A 17,556-nucleotide genomic window follows, 5' to 3' on the forward strand; every position below is an offset into this window, starting at 1 on the left:
ATGATGCAGCCGCACCACTGCAACTGCTTAAATGAATGAATATGAGAATTGCGATCCTCACTGAATACCAGCAATCTCACATGTGTTGCCGGTATTAAGGCTCTGAAACATTTTAAAAGTCATTTAAATTGTCAAAGAAAAGCTAACACTTTCCTTAAGTAACTGTGCCATCTTTTCATCTCACTAGGAAGAGAAAAAAGTGGTAAACAAATGCAAGTGGCAATCATACCTCTCAACCTTCCCTCTCCAAAATGAGGAACACTGTCCTTCTTCACCTTCATAATGTGAAACAAATAAGCAAAATGTCATAGGGAGGGAGTATTTCCACCACAAACAGCTATGGGAAGGTAAATACATGTATTGAACTCATTTAGCAATAGATGCAATAGGCACGACCAACCTTTCAAATAACAGCAAGAATAGCGCTCCCACATTTTACGGACGGCATCCAAAAAACTTACAGAAAGTGGGACTTCAAGGTGCAGTAACATAGTTTAACACAACATGAGTGGCACTTAATGCCCTCAAACAGTACAGAATGCTGTGTAGTCTCAAGTACCTTGTACTTTTTTTTTTCTTCATCTGTTGCTCAGACAACCTTCTCTTGGTCTCCCTGTCAGGTACTTTCGCAATCATGATGGAAGACACAGTTAGAAGAGACACTTAAGGTCTTAGGGCTATTAAGTCACCTGACTGGATCCTCCAGCTGAGTCTTCCATCATGGCTTGTGAAGCAAGATGGAAAGATGAATACTTAAACAAAAATAAAGGATCTGTGGGTTGAAATCGTAAAATGTGCAAGCAAACAAGGTATGTTCTCAATCGTGTACAACTGTTGCTGTATATTTCATTGAGTAGCAATGTTTGATAGTAATGTAAGAACTCTCTCAGAGAGAGAGTGTCCGTTTTGTATTTTGTCTTTGACCTGAAAACATCCATCATCAGCACTTCTGCCTGCATACTGTCTGTAAGTAAGACTTAGGGCATAGTATCTTTTAGATATAGATAGGAATATAGTAAAGATTAGTTCACATGTTTTCTGTATTTATTTGAGACTGTCCTGCAATGCTGTTTTAAAATATTTCCTGTGATTTTGAACTCTATAGTTAGTGTGTTGATTGAGTATTGTGTTTTTTTTATTATTTATTATTAAATATATTTAAACCTATCTGATATTTGTGAGCTATATTTAAGCTATTAGAGTACTTGCATATGTATTTGTTGACAGTGTACATGCCACGCCTAAATAGCCTTGATCTTGGTCACACTTACCATTTGGATAGTAGTAACATTACACAGTAGGATTGGTCACCCTTTGGGAAAGGCCTTAAAGTAGCTGATAAAGGGTTCTGGTGGCAGTGATAACTACCTTATGATCTGGGCAGAAGGGGTATAGCTACTAAACCTGTGCCAGTCTTTCCCAGGTGTGAGTTTGTGTAAAAATCAAATCTGAAAGTGTGTGTGTGTGTGTGTGTGTGTGTGTGTGTGTGTGTGTGTGTGTGTGTGTGTGTGTGTGTGTGTGTGTGTGTGTGTGTGTGTGTGTCAGCTACTTGGGCAGGGACATGAAGCACTGGTTGGACAGAGAGAATGTTAGGAGGACTTGGCTTGTAACCCTGGCTAAGGACCCAACTCTATAACTGTGCCACTGGAGAGTCTCATTGGGGATCAGGAAAAAGAGGGAGAAACCCACCCCAGACTGACTGTGATCTCTGTGTGCTCCTAAGGGCAATTGTATTTATATTGTGTGTGTACTTTTCATCCTATCATTGTGTATGTCCCTCACTGTTGCTAGTGGTGAGAATTGAGGCTCCTTGGTTACTGGGCCAGTGCAGGGGGATCACAATTAGCATAGTAGCGTATTCATTAAAGGTATAAAGGTATAAATTAAAAAAAAACAGGTGCAGTCATTATGATTTTGCCACAAACAGGTTACACAAATATGTATTGAGTATATAGGACTATATTATTCTGTTTTGCATAGATTCACTATTATCACTGTTATATGCCACTGTGTGTTTCATTCTTATGTCAGTCTATATTATACATGTATTTATAGATCCAAGCAAGCTATGTCATTCTAAAGGACCTTTAAAGACAATGCAGACCTATACTTCACAAAGCATTGTTATCACACTCTGCTATGGGATAGTCACACTTATACTAATGGAAGTAATGTAAAACATGTCAAACAGTTTCGAGGAAGAGTGGCTGAGTGTACTGCAGAATAAGTTTGGATTACAGTTAACTCTGATGGGTGGAGGTGCACTTGTAGAGTAGAGCCAGTACAACATACCATGGTCCACTCTGCTTTGTACGGAGGCACAGTGCCACTGGAATAACAGTTTTAATCTGTCAGAATGGATCTAGGATGATCAGAGTCACTTATCATGAATTACATCTCTGTTAGAAGCAACATGAATGTGTACACCCAACACATCACTACACATCACTTATAGTTCTTTTGGTGTGGTGGCCTTGGTGATCTACAGTGGCCTCAGAACATAGGGAGTGTGGTGTGATAATCACATGTGCATTACATGCAGAGGTGCCCCATTGGTGATGGTTGTTCATAATGTGGCATTGCAAGAGGAACTTCTCCTCGAAGAAGGCAGTGCTACTACAATAAACTGTATGCCCAAGTGATGCTATTTCCTTTGTCAGTAGAGGCCACTGTGCTCACATACTGAATGAAGGGATAAATTATATTAAATCTGAGTGATAACTGATAAGACCATATGATATCAGAAACAAATCTTGTCAATGTAAATAAGATATGCATATATGCAGAACTGTTATTTACGTTAAAATATATATATAAAGATCAAATGATTTGCTAAAGTGATTTTTTGCTTATGTTATAGCTGTCTGCTAGAATTAATTGATAATGCCTATCAAAGTAAGTATTATTGCATTTACAAAATAACTTCTGTATTTATTAATTCACTGAGATTTTTATAGCTTTTTAATGATATTTTTCTTTATTTGTTGTTCTTTAAAACATAGTGGGCCGGATTCACGAAGGCTTGCACGGAGTCTAAGAATAGAGTAAGACTCCCTGCAGCCATCATGTCTGACGAGCGATTCAGGAACAGACTGCAGGGGCGTGCAAGAGAGCTCCTAAAACAGTTCTTACACGGACAGGGCTGGGATATGCAAATTACCTCAATTGCAGGCGAAAGGCATGCAAATGAGGTAGATTTGCGATTCAGGAAACCCAAACCTGTCCGAGTAAGAGCAGTGTTATTTGCAGAAATGTAATCAGTTGACATCTGAGTATCGTTCTGCAAATAGCAAAATGGAGCCATGACAGCTCTAAATAAAGGTTGCATCCAGTGCAGGAAGCATGCCAATGGCCAAATATATAGCCATTGGAAATGTTTCCTGATGCACTATGAAAATAAAAATAATTATTTTTTTCTCCGATTTCCGATGTTTAAGTGTAGCGCAGCGTTGTGCAACCGGGCTGCGCTCTAAAACCCATAAAATTAAAAATTAAAACCCACAAATGTAGATCTTATTTAAATTGTTAATGTACAATGCAAGAGAATGGCAGGCTGAATACAACATGGCCACCAGGTAGAGGTTGCTAAGGGGGGAAGCTCAGTCTAAGAGATGTAACCAAGCATTAACAGGCAATCCTATGTAAATGAGGGTTAGGATAGTGAATCACAAGTTTACATAGTAAATGAGCACAGTCAGTGGAGTGTAGGAGTAGGATAAGGGGAGTAACAGAGTAGAAGATAGGTGACATCACGAGGGGGGTATGAATGAAAGAAGTGAAGCTCATTGGAGCAGAGTGGCATCTGTCTGCTGTCATTTACACATCATGGAAGGAGGTGTGTCAACAGGTAGGCTAGGGAAAGGCAAGAAATGGAAGGTGTATGCCGTGGATAACACCAAAGTTTCTTGCTGAGCGTGCATGCGCGAGTCTATAAACCCGAGTAAGACAGAGTGCGCACGTGTAACCTTGAGTGCGCACGTTTAAGCCAGAGTAAGCATATATAAGGCTGTTTAAAGAGTTGTAAGCGTGTTTGTGCTGGTGTGCATGTGTTTAAACCCGAATAAGGAAGTTTTAGTCTATGTAAGCATGTTTGCGCGCATGTTAGCTGGTGTGCTCGTGTTTGTGCTTGTGTGCGCGGCGCTCCCCCCTGAGGAAACAGAAAGGAAAAAGGAAGCACAACAAATAGTAGGAAGCTACCAGAGAGTACGAGCAGAGCTAGCAGGTGAAAACAATCAGAATCAGGCAATTACACAGGCAGTACACTAGCCCAGTCCAGCCTAGCACTTAAAACTCTGCAAACAACAGTCCATTATGTTTCTAACAACAGACACTGCAGTAAGCTAATAGAAATGAAAACTGAAAAAGCTTTACTGAGACAAAGAAATGTTAGGGGCTGCCATTGCTGTTATAAGGTGACATATGCAACATGCTGAGGGTGGTGACAATGGAAATGCTGCTGGACAACCCACAGTGAGGAGACAGAGAAGAGTCTACAGGCTCAGGGTAACCTACCAGGGGCTGCATGAGCTGGAGATAGTGGAGTGCTATAGAGTGGACAGAGACCTCCTGCAGCAAATTGTTGAGCTGTGCAGGCCACGCCTCACACACAGAACCAACAGAGGGAAACCCATCCCAGTAGAAACCAAGGTATGTGTTGGCCTAAGAATATTAGCAACAGGTACCTTCCAGAGACCAACTGGTGATATGACGGGGATATCACAGGCATCAGCATCCAGGGTACTGCACCAGTTCCTGGATGCCAATGTCAGCACATGTTGGTGATCATGTAAATTTCACCAATTCCCATGAGGTATTGGCCAGCAATATGTGTCTGTTCCAGCAAATAGCGGAATACCCTGAGGTAGTGGGTGCAATAGATTGCACGCACATCAAAGCACCAGCCGGCGAGTGGGGTAGGTTCTACTTCAGCCGCAAGGGCTTCCCCTCCATCAACTGCCAGGTTGTGTGTAATGCCCAGGGCATAATACTGAATGTGTGTGCAGGCTGCCCTGGAAGCTACCATGATTCCTATATCTGGCATCTGACGCAGCTGTACCAGACATTTGCCAGTGAGGACATCCCACATGGTCACCTAGTGGGAGATGCTGGCTATGCATTGGAGCTGTGGCTGATGATACCCATCAGAAACACACACACCTGAACAGGAATGCCATAATGAGGCACACGCACAAACACGTAATGTAATAGAGCATGTGTTTGGTCTGCTCAAGTCATGGTTCCGGTGCATGGACACATCTGGTGGAGCCTTGCAGTACTCACCAACTACATGTACCCAAATTGTCATGGTATGTGCTATGCTACATAATATGATCCTGCGAAAACAGCTGCAGCAGGACCAGCATAGGCATGGGCCAAACAGCCCCCCACCATTGCCAAGGACATCACAGGCAGAGCGTGACTCGGAGGAGGAACAACCTGAGCCTGCCTAGTAGGCAGAAGGAGGCATGCCCAGTATGCTTTGGCCTTGGCAAAGAGGCAATGCACAGCACATACACTGACTCAGTAGGAACTCTGGAATGATACCTCTCTCTGACTCGCACATATAGTAAAAGGGATGGCTAAGTTGACACTACCTGCTTTCAAACATGTACAGGGAGTGTAGTATGTGCATCTGACATAGGCAGCCCTGAAGCACCACCTAAGGCATGATTTCCATGTGTTAAGCAATATAAAACAGTGCTAAACAGCATTTACCACTATGTAGTATATGCAAACAAAATCACACACACCAACTAGCACAGCTGTGGTCCATGTTGAGTAATAGTGGGCAACGTCCAGCAATGCTGGTGAATATTGAGCAATGTCGGACAAGCCTGGTCTAAGCAGGGCATAGCTGAACAAAAGCCAACATGCTCATAGTTGCTTAACTGGCCCTTAAGCAGTCTGGTCTGCTTAGTATGAAAATATAAAGCAGTGATGGGCCTCGAACCCAGGATACTGTGCACTATAGTCAAAGTACTAAACCACTAAACCATGACAGTATCGTAGTTGTCAGCCTGTATGAAGGAATGTTGATAAGTCTATGCAAAGTATCTTATGGAAACCCTGCAGGCACAGCATAATCCCTGTTGAGTTATGACACAAATGTGAGTCCTGCAGTAAGAACAGAACCTGACTTCCAACACACACAGTATAAATGTTAATATCGGTCATGTTCACACACATCAACAAATGTAGTGGAACTTAGATAGCAACATACTGAAAGGTCATACTGGGCATGCTCACACACTTGAATAAATGAGACAAATGTCAGGCAACAAAACATGGAAAGCCTGACCTGGGCATGCTCACACACTTAGGCCATGTCTGAGTACAGCAGTGGGCCACGCATATCTGGCAATTGCATGTGTTAACCCAGGAACCTGTCACTATCCAACAGTCCACCCTGTGCACACAGTTATATGAAAACAGACACATCTATAATATAGTGGAACCCTGTCATAATCAAATATGTTCTGCAAATACTGAAGTAGTTCATAGAAACTGGTAAAGCAAAGACGATAAAGACCTGCAAACAGTATCAGCAATAAACATTGTGCATCCTGAACATTAGCATAGGTTCAGAGGACGATACTAGGCTATCTGCCCTAGGGCATGTACAAGCCTAGCCAGAGTGTGTTTGGCATTCACAAACCTGTCAGATTACTACACTGTGTGTGTGAATAGTAGGTCACACAAGATAGCCCATGTACGTTTAGGCTAGTGTGCCTCTGTCTAGCAGGGACACAGAAGATATCCCAGGGGTAAACATACGATCACCCATACAGTCGTCAAGATGTCTCCTGTAGGTGGTCAGTGGGTGGCTCTGCCTATGTGAAACTGGGATTACAATCTGGAGTGAGTGGAGCCTCTGGGATAAGAATCTGCCACTCCAGCATGTCCTATTAACATCTGTGCTGAGGTATACGTCCCTGGAGTGTGTAGCTCCAAGGGAGTCGGATAACATGAGATGGAGCATGTCCAGTAATTCTGGGTTGGGTATATCTGTAAACAACAGGCACACATCATATCCGAGTAGGTGGTAAGTGACTGAGTAGAGCTGGAGTTACTGCATCCGAACTGTGCAGGGCATCTGTGTGAGTCCCTAGATCTGCTTGATGAGGAACCTCTGTGGCCAGTACAGTTGCTGCAGGTGTCGGGTAAGGTACACCCCAAATTTGGCATTGTAACCAAGCATGGTTGTGATGAGTATAGGGGCACAATGACCTCACTCGATCTAGATGTGAAACCATATGGGATAAGGTGGCCCACCAAGAAGGTGTGTCCAACGACTTTGGCAACGTGAATGTCAAAGGCGACAGTACGAACAAGTCATGTCCCCAAACACCTAACAACTCCTACCGTATGTAATGGAGTACTACCTATGGGGTAATGTGTGGGCATGTTGTTATTCCCAAAGCGGATGACTATGCAACTAATGGCATTTAGCTGTAGGCCATGGCTCAGGCACCAGTCATCCATCTCTGTGAGACCCTGTTTGAGTATGCATGTGGCAGCTGGAGAGTTGATCATGGCACCCAGTTTGCAGTCAAATGCAAACATGTTCAGCAATATTCCCCCTGTGGTAGCCTGTACGTCAGACAAATATATACTGAACAAGAGAGGACCCAGGACTGAGCCGTGTGGGATGCCACGTGTAACTGGTGTATAGTCAGACATGGCACCTACAATTCTGACCATGTGGGTGCTATCCCTGATCCAGGTAGCAATCCATCGTGTGAGATATGTGTCCGTATCGACGCTGGCGAACCTATGCATAATGGCCCAGTGGGTTATTGTGTTGAAGGGTTTTGCAAGGTTCAGGTAGGCTGTGTGGACAAGCGTCCCTATGTCGATGGACCTGTTAACTGTTTAAAGAATACAAACAGGTTCAAGAGGAAAGATCTGCCCACAACAATGCTGAAATGTGTAGGACACTGTGTCTTTAGGTTCCCGATGTTTATGTGTGTGAGTCCCATGACAATACGCTCCATAGTTTTGCAGAACAGGCTAGTTAGGCTTATAGGGCAATATTGTCTGTGGTCCGTTGTGGCACCAACTCTGTGGAGTGGGACCACTGTTGCTGTACGCCATTCCTTGGGTACATATCCTGTAGTAACTCCGATATTGAACAGTGATGTAATGTGAGGGTTACGTCTGTCATGAAGCTTGTGTAAGATGCTGGCCGGGACACCATCTGGTCCCATTGATACTGTGATGTACGCTTTGGGGAGGGCAGCACTCACCTGTTACTCTGTGATGTCAGGGAGGTTATACTCTGTTGGGATGGATAGCTGCTCCTTAGGGGGGATGGGGGGGGCATCTGCACTGAACCTGTTTGCCAGGATGTTGGCAATGCCAGTGGGTTCAGGGTACGTTTAGTCAGTATGCAGTTACTCACAGCATATCAGTGAGTGTCCACCCAGGTTCCTGACATAACTGAAGAAGGCCGTGTGATAGTCTGACATGTCTGGTGCAATTGTCCAGTAGAAGCGGCCCTTAGAAAAGTTCATGAGTGATTGTAGCTATCTGCTAGTGCAGATCAGATGCCTTCCCAGTCTGGGATTGTGCTCTATCATGTAGTAGCATCCTCCTGACATTGTACAGCTTATTAATGGCTGGGGTCTACCAGACAGGTCCCCTGCCATTGGAGTAGTGAGTCATGTTGTTATTTGGGATAGCACAATCCATGCAGTCAACTAGGTGTCCATAGAATGTGTATGTAAAGGATTCAGCAGTGTGAGCCATATTTGCCACTGTCTCAGGGTCTCTGAAGGATACCACCTTGCTTTGGTGAAGTGAGACGTTGGCTCATGAGAAGTTCACCAAGATTACCCAGGATGGGTGTGTGGAGGGTATATGTATGTCCAGTGAGATACATGTATGTTCTGACCTTACCAATGAGGGGTATATCGCTGGTGTGGAACATAGAGTCCCCATGTTGGTGATGATCAGGTCCAATATGTATTCCCCCTTGTGGCTGTGCTGACTGGTTGTGCCATAGCATATCAGTCTACAAATTGTAGCGAATATTGTGTGAGGGTGTTGGGGCTTGAGTAGTATCCCCAGTCAATATTTGTGTATATGAAGTCACTCAATATAATGGTGTTTGTGGAGACCTTCATATTCTCCATAGTTCCCATGAAAGCCGAGTTTGGGAGGGTGGTCTGTAGCAGGCAACAAACTGAAAGGCAGTTTTGCACAATGGTAGTTGTATATGTATGGTCTGTAATGCTTTGTGCAGTGCTACTAACCCTGAGGTGTGTGTATCTGTGATGTATATGGATACTCCCCCTAGTTGTGTTGTCTGTTCCAAGTCTTGTTGTCAGAAAGCATGGTATGAAACATAACCTGGTAGTGCTGGTGTGCATAAGCAAGCCTGAACCAGGTGTCTATTAGTGCACAGATATCGCTATCCTTCATACTGAGGAGAGTCCTGAGTGGCCGCTATATGAGGGTAACACATCTGGTGTTGAGCAGCATTACCCTTAGTTTCATTTAACCTGTAATGTCTATGGAGGTGGGTTTGTTTTTTCAGCCCTGATTATAAAAGGCGCTATGGTGGTAGCAAGAGCCTTAGCCAGCATTCAAAAGTCCAAGGGTAACAGGTGCAAGCTGTCCATAGTGAAGCTATGTGGCATGTTGAGCATGTCACCATAGGCTGACAGACACTGTATCCCCTATGAATGAAACAAATTTGTTAGGCAACTGTTAAACGTGATATGTGTGTCTGTATACTGTGACATCATAATTGGTGGGTGTAAGATGCTAGACAAGGTCAGGGTCATACTGGCCTGGGCTACATGATCAGAGTGTTCCTCCATGTATCATGTCATGGGGTCCAGGGAGTAACATCTGAGGTTTCACGCACCAGCATGGACAATGATGGTGCCAGTCCTGTACTTGCTTTGGAGTGACCTGACTGCCTGTGTTATGCAGCAGATCCTGGCACCCGACAGACAGCCCAAAGTGACTATTCCCTTTTTAGGGCTGGTGAGTGGTACGTCAGTGTGTCTGACAATAAGTGTCGCCTATTACAAGTCTATTAGGTGTGTTGTTTAGCCCAAAGGGCAGTGACTGTGTGGCACACTGACATTGTGAACTATGTGATATGTGCGTATTGTAGTGGGGTAGAAGTTGTGTGTGTGTGTCTGCTTTGGAGGACTCTACTGCTTAGGCAGAGTACATTTACAGCATCCAAGTATGTCTATGTGTGATAATGTGGTTTGAGTGCTGTTGCTAGAGGATATGTGAGACTGATATGTGGTGTGTGTGGTTACCTTCACCACCTGATAGACTGTGCCAGTCATGGGACGAGAGAGTTCAGCACCCTGTATGCCTATATAGGTGCATCTCACACATATATCTGAGTTTGTCGGGAGGAGGAGAGGGTTGTCTGTGTACATGAGGCAGATGTGACATTGTGTCAATATCACAATATACACCAGCTGGACTGGAGAGTACACATGAAACCGACCCCTAGACATGCCAGGATATTATGATGACATACTCTGTAGCCTGATAACAAAGGATCAGTAGGGTGTTAAGTGTGTAAAAGAGTATAACAGGGATTAGTGCTCATGTTCGTTGGTGTTTTGTAAAGAGTAGCTGAGAAGGAGTCCAGACTGAATCATGACTCCTCCTTCAGCTATGCCATAAATAGCAATGTACACCCATATATGTCCTGAGTTAGGGCCAACTGTACCTGAATGACAATGCCGACATCCTGACAGACAGGCCCATATGTACATACCCACCTCCCACTGACAATAGTCCATATCATCATACCAGGAGATATCACATGTAGAATGGATGAGCAGCTACCCCTACTGCCAAAAGCATGGCAGCAAGTGGAATACATTGATTCCCAATATGTGTCATGCACAAACTACAGAACAAACAGTCCTGCACCTGAACAGTCAACTGAGCCTCACCCCCTACACAGGATGTGGAACTGTTGAATGTGTCACAGCTACATATGGCACTCCCCACAAGTGTTGGTGCACAACACACCATGGGAAGTCAAGTCCAGTACGCCTATGAAGTCTGATCTGCAAGGTCATGGAGTCCATCATGGTTGCAGTCATAAACAGAGCTATTGGAAGCTGACATACACACAACCCTACCAACTGTGGTATGTTCATGTGCGGATCATGGTTCCCAAACATGCTAGACTGTTTGCAAGGCAGCCACCCAGGACATACATCAATGAACACATCTACACATGTCTCACATAGACTTTGAATAGCCCTTTATCAACATCCCAAACACATGTAGTATCCACAAAACCAAAAAGCTGTGTATAAATATGTGTTGACATATTACAGAATGTCAATGTGTCCACAGATAGATCACACAAGGTAAGGATTATGAGGTCTTGTTCAAGCTGTTGACACCTGCTGACCCACATGGACCATTCCTGGAATGGCATAAAACAAAGTGTACACACAACACTATGTCCAGTCTGATGATGTCACCATCCTATAAATACAGCAGGAGAAGGGAAACCAGCCAGTAAAGCAAATAGCGTGCCATGTTAATGCATTTCTCTCTAGTATCATAACATAGTTAGGTAGGGGTTTGAATCCTGCAAACAGTGAGTGTGTGCAGTTTACTTTGAGAGGTGTTCCCTTTTTGGAGACTGAGAAACTCACTAAAAGAGGTGCATTCCTCCTTGGAAAGTCTGATGATGTCACCATCCTACAAATACAGCAGGAGAAGGGAAACCAGCCAGAAAAGCAAATATCGCGCCTTGTTAATGTGTCTCTCTTTAGTATCATAACATAGTTAGGAAAGGGTTTGAATCCTGCAAACAGTGTGTGTGTGTTGGGGGAGTGTGTGTATGTGTGTAGTTTCCTTTGAGAGGTGCTCCCTTTTTGGAGACTGGGAAAACACACTAAAAGAGGTACATTCCTCTTTGGAAAGACTGATGATGTCACCATCCTACAAATACAGCCGGAGAAGGGAAACCACCCCATAAAGCAAATAGCGTGCCATGTTAATGCATCATGCTCTAGTATCATAACATAGTTAGATAGGGGTTTGGATCCTGCAAACGCTGATTGTGTATGTATGCAATTCTGTTTGAAAGGAGTGCCCTTTTTGGAGACTGGGAAAACACACTAAAAGAGGTACATTCCTCATTGGAAAGAATGATGATGTCACCATCCTACAAATACAGCCAGAGAAAGGAAACCACACAGTAAAGCAAATAACACACCGTGTTAATGCATCACTTTCTCCTATCATAACATAGTTAAGTAGGGGTTTGAATCCTGCCAATGTGGTGGGGATATTGCTTTTACTATGGTATGACATATTATGATTACAACAGTAAGTGCATTGCACACATCATGTATCTGCGTGGCAAATATATATGTGTACATGTCCCCTCAATCAGTACATAGGTGTGAAGCCTGCATGCTACATGAATACATTTGTTTCCATTGACAGGTTGTGCCTCTGCTTCATAGATCGTAGGTCACATATGTATGTATGTGACAAGGCCATCCACTGTCGTGTTCTGTGGCCAAGGTCATCTGTGGCACAACCATGACAGTTACTTAAGAGTAGTGTAAGTGAGGGTATATGCCTGGGGTATATGTCAGACATGTTCATACACGACAAAGACTGCCAATAATGGACAGTCTTTATAGGTGTACAACTGTCTTGTGGATATGCATTCAGGCCTCTAATGTCTTATGTGATACACCTTGGGACTCCACAATACCTATGGATATGTGGATACCAAGGGACACATGACATAACATGAGGCTGTATGTACACATTGGTACCCAACATACATGTTGAGGGCTTCCACCTGTGTGGTACTGGCAGGATAGTATGTATAGTACATGAGGATGACTATGCCATAGTCGGCTTACTGCTATACAGCATGTATCAGACAACAGGTATCTGTCTGTATGATACCCTTCTGTAGGATATGCGTCCCATCCAGGCAATGCATTGTAGGCCAATGCATGCATTTCCAGATATGGATGGACACATCCCTAGTGAGTTTGCATGTACCTAAGGGGACTATATGCCAAACAGGTGTGGTCACAGGAATGGGTGGCGGTCATTACCACTGGTTAGTGCTATAGTGTAGCACTGGAAGGATCCAATTGTTACTGAGTTCCCTACGACTGTGTGTCATTTGTCAGGACAGCATCCAATGATTGCTTATAGTCATGCTGTTGAGCTTGTGTATACTACCAGACCGCAAATCATTGACAGATATTATGTCAACCCATGTCATACACACGTCTACCCATGTTAGTACATAACTGTAGTAGAATGCATACTGGCCATTGAAAGATACTATGAGATGTTAACAATGTGTACGACAGGGTATGCCACACATCCCATGTGTCCACTATGCATGTACATGCAGACAGTGCGCACCGACCATGTTCACAGATGTACACTTGCTAATCTGTACTGCACACATCACACACGTACTGTCCACTCACTAACACATGCTGGCAACACATTACACTTCAGCCAAGTGGCACATGGGTGGACAATACATACTCAGACCTAACAGTGGTGTAAACAATGCTACATTGACAATCAGAGCTTTAATGCATAATGTCTGCTCAGATACTCCTACAAGGATGTCATTAGACTTCCTTGTTGACAACTTGCTATTATTGCTACACTGCTATTGCGTCACCCTGTGCATCAGCACCATATTAGCCTGTTCCTCCATCAATGTTGCAGATGACAGGAGGCGACACAGGTATCATCATATGCACAGGGCGTTTTGTTGTTTGCCAGAGCCTGACATTGACCCATCCATTCAACATGTCTGTGTGTGTGTGTGTGTGTGTGTGTGTGTGTGTGTGTGTGTGTGTGTGTGTGTGTGTGTGTGTGTGTGTGGGACAACAGTACAGCATGGGCCAATGTTGATGTAATGTGTGTGTGTGTATGTGTGAGCCCTAGTTGTTTGGTTAATGTGTGTGTGTCTGCATGCACACAGCTCCACCATGTTGCTGCCATATACAGTAGTTTGTGGGACAGCCACAGACTGTACCTGCTAGGCTGTACAGATCACTGACTCCAGCCACGGACACAGCACCTGTGCCTGGCAGGGGTGCTATGGACAGTATCGGGTACCAACCCTGACTGGTTACTGTCATCAGAGGCAGAGGTATGACGACTGGACCCATGTCCCTGCTGGGATTGGCCAGAGCCACGTGCACGTGGTCTACTGGGACTGTCAATGGGCAGGTACTGCCACTACAGGAGCAGCTGTGAACTGTGGGCCATCCGCGACCACTGCCAGCTGTTGCTGTTGCTGGCATGTGTCCGCGTCGACGTCGCAACTGTCCAGCATGGTCCTGGCTCATGGAAGACATGTTGAGGAGGGCATCTAATGTCACCCCCCAACGTCTATCAATGACTTCGGCATAAGTCCGGATGGCACCGGCAAGGTCCCGGACGCTGTCATTGATAGTGGTGTAATGAGCCCTCTGCGCCCTAAGTCCCTGCCTGGTTTACCATTCCATACGTGCCTGAGCTGGCATTACAGCCCGGAACATACTGGACATTGTAAGACCTGTGAGGGCATGCCTGCCAGGGGCAATATGACGAGCGGTGCTCCCCCAAGAACTCCTGGACCTCCGCCTATGTGGTACCATTCCAGGAATATGGCTATGGCTGCTGTGAGGGGTTGCAAGTGCCATGGGTACCACACTCTCCTGGTCAATGCCAACTGTATGCTGTCCCTCGCCTATGGCCATTGGTGGTGAGGGATGCATTGACAGTATGAGTGTGCGCATACATGGGGTTTAATGCTGTGTACTGTCGATTGGCAGACCAACGACAGACCCTGTCAAACCTTCCTGTGCCAAAATACATGTCTCATCATAACCACTATTCATGGCAGTGGCTTCAGGTTGCCTGCTGCTTTCGCCAATCCCAACTGTGAGAGTAAGACAGGAAACGCACTTTACGGCCTGCACATGAACACATGCACACATACGCACATGCACACATGCACACATGCACACATGCACACATGAACACATGCACACATGAGCACAGGAACACATGCACACATGAACACATACACACATGCACACAAGCACACAAGCACACATGCACACATGCACACATGCACACATGAACACATGCACACATGAACACATGAACACTAAAACACTCCTCACTACAGCACATACACACACATACCAGCAATCCAACACGTACTCTATAGTGGGTGAAGGTGGGTGTCAGTATCACAAGGTAAACAGTCACTACACACGTGTCGGCATGCAGAATATGTGTTGCACAAGACCATGCAGTGCAACTGTAGATGCCCCTATTAAATGGCAGTATACATGGCTTTGATGCAACTGTGTAGTTGTTCAGTGATTGGCTACACCCTGGAACACAATGTGTACATGGACACAACATTGCTGTGCAGGTATTATCAGCTCTGCAATGCCCTGTGCACCATCACTCCCAAGAATACATGCCATGGCTGCATGTGTTATCTGTGTGACATATAGATATCCATGTCTGAGTACAGTGTCTGTGTCCATAGCAGATAATAGTGGGCATGGGTGTAGCACATGCATGCTATGTACACACACGGGATGTGTGGTGCATGTTGAAGTGAAGGAATCCCAATGCTCAACATGGCCAGTGTACAGTGGTTATGGTGAGTGTGGGACATATTGAAGAAATGTCAGTGCCAGACATGGCATGGCATGCTACATGACTGCAACATTAAACACCACACATACCCAATGTGTGTCAAGTGACCTATACACCCACTAGAATTCCAGGACATATATGTGACACTTTGTTTGGATGGTGACTGCTGTGCATATTGTGTATACTGGCATATGTAAGCACACACACAACATACTATGCATATTGTGTATAGGTGCATATGTTTGCACACACACAACATTGAGGTGCAAAGCAATGGCTGCTATGAGTAGTACTGTGGTCACTGTAACTGGATGGGGTGTAGTACCCTGTGCCATCATCAACATGCATCTTGTGGTCACTCACAACTACTAATGTGTGCAAGACCACCTCCTAGCATGCTGTACCTGAACTGCAGTGCCGTGGCTACATTCACAATTACACAGCCACCTTGTACATGGGTGTGTGAGGTGCCCAATAGGGAGCATTGCCTAACCTGACTGTGTTATGTGTTGCAGAGTGTTGCACAGCCCTATGATAGGCCTCTACCCCTGAGGTACATCATGTGTGTGTGCATGACATGTGGGATACTGAAGTGTGACCTTACAGTGGGTGTGTGGTAATGCCAAATGTAGCATGTTTTCTTGTACTGTGTATGGTAAACATGTTCTGCTGTGTAGAGCTGTAGCAACTATGCATATCCAATATGCAGTACAGTGTTGCCACAATTGTGTCTGCTGCACTGTGCATTGCTTGTGATTGAGGCAGCTATTGACTTTACTGAGATGATTGATGTCTCACAGCAAACATGCACAGCATGCATTATGCGTAGGTGTGTTACGTGTACATGGCCTACACCTCACCTATGACATGCACATTTCATTACCAATATTAAAGTGTTAACACACTCACCAGCATGTATCGTCTGCCCTGCTGTTACACCAGAGGGACCTACAAAAATATGACACAGTTTGTCAGTGGCCACAACTGTGGCATTGCTACTGTGCGTGTGCTAAACGACAGTGGAACAACAGTCAATAGTCACAGGTGTACAGATACTATTCCAAATATCAGTATTGCACATGTTAGGCAGCACAACTGCTAAACACACAGTGCACATCTCACAATTGCATATTCTAACAATACAGGTAACGGTAGTCTACAGCTAGGGCATATTACCTGCACGCTCCATGTCATCCTGCTGGGTGGATCTGGCCTCCATGATGACACATGTGTGATGCTGTTGCTACTGTAGGCCAGGAGCCACCACGCTTAGGAGCAGCTCCTCCACTCTGGTGAGGGGGGGGATGTATGGCCACCCCACCACCTGTGGCAAGCTGTTGCCTATGGATATCAGACACACACTGCCGGACATGTCTAATTAAATCACTGCAGTGATGGTGTTCCTGCTCATATGTCTGGTTATGCATGCCTATATCATTTACCTGGCGAACAAGGTCTTGCCACAGTGCAGTACGGTCATGCTGGTGCTGGCTGCCCTGGAAAAAAGCAGGTGATAGTGCTGCACCAGGCTGTTCAGAATTTCCTGCTCCTCCGTAGCTGAATATGATGGATTATGTTGATGAGTCATAACCCTGGAAGACAATTAAATGATATGTGTGAGCATGTCATGTGGCACACTTAACATTATGAAGTACAGATATCACTTAACTGCCAAATATAGCATCTATCTGTCTATCAGAGGATACACACGTTCAATACCACATATCAGTGCTCAGCTCACAACTGGCTGACAGTGCCTGCCACACTCCATATAACAAACCATTATACACCAGTAGTCGGCACATTGTTTGGGATACAATGCACAACCTTGCCCCGGGGGTATATATCAAGCTAATGCATGAAGAAATATGTCATCCAATACAATGAATGTCA

Source organism: Protopterus annectens, chromosome 1.part0 (genome assembly GCF_019279795.1).
Source record: "Protopterus annectens isolate FY-2018-M chromosome 1.part0, PAN1.0, whole genome shotgun sequence".
NCBI classification, from domain to species: domain Eukaryota; kingdom Metazoa; phylum Chordata; order Ceratodontiformes; family Protopteridae; genus Protopterus; species Protopterus annectens.